Below are 1,097 nucleotides of genomic sequence, written 5' to 3' on the forward strand. Positions count from 1 at the left end.
GAGCAGAAATTACTTGGCAGGGCAGACAAAGGACGACAAACGAGCTCTAGTAGATACAATCGAAGAGATATGTAGTATATGCTCGCCATAGTTATTAAGGATTCAATTAAAAGCTCAGCACAAATTTTGGGTAAAAATTTTTGCGTACTTAAAAACTGGACACTAAGTCTACTGCAAGTAAATGACTCCTCGCATATATGAGCAAATCTCAGGAGGGATTTTTTTTTATACCCGAGCGCACTTGTGCACAAGGGTATTATAACTTTGTTCACATAACGGTTGTTTGTAACAGGCAAAACGAATCGAGATAGATATAGACAAATGTATACATAAATGATCAGAATGAAAAGAGAAATCGATTAAGCGGTGACTGTCTGTCCGTCCGTCCGTCCGTCCGTCCGTCCGTCTGTGCACACGATAACTCGAGTAAAAATTGAGATATCTTAACGAAACTTGGTACGTGAACTTCTTTTGGGCGTGGGACGGATGGTATTGAAAATGGGCGAAATCGGATAATAACCACGCCTACCTCCCATATAACGGTAATTTTAAGAAATACGAAAACTGCGATATTTTAGTAACTACTGAAGATAATTCACTCAAAATTGAGACTTACAATTAGTTTCAGACGGAAAACATGAATATTATAAATTTTTGGAAAATGGGCGTAGCCACGCCCACTTATGGTTACATGTGTATATCTTGGTAACCGCTGCACCAATTTCTTCCAAACTTGGCACAGTTGTTGGCCTTAGTACAGCATACTAAATGGCTGAAAATTTAAAAAATCGGACAATAACCACGCCTACCTCCCATATAACGGTAATTTTCAGAAAAACGAAAACTGCGATATTTTAGTAACTACTGAAGATAATTCACTCAAAATTGATGTTTGCAATGAGTTTTAGACGAAAAATAAGAATATTACAAAATTTTGGCAAATGGGCGTAGCCACGCCCACTTATGGTTACATGTGTATATCTTGGTAACCGCTACACCAATTTCTTCCAAACTTGGCACAGTTGTTGGTCCTGGTACAGCATACCAACTGGCCGAATATTTCTAAAATCGGACAATAACCACGCCCACATCCCATA

This window comes from Rhagoletis pomonella, unplaced genomic scaffold, assembly GCF_013731165.1.
Source record: "Rhagoletis pomonella isolate Grant_MI unplaced genomic scaffold, Rhpom_1.0 Rhpom_scaffold_00005, whole genome shotgun sequence".
In the NCBI taxonomy this organism is placed as follows: Eukaryota; Metazoa; Arthropoda; class Insecta; order Diptera; family Tephritidae; genus Rhagoletis; species Rhagoletis pomonella.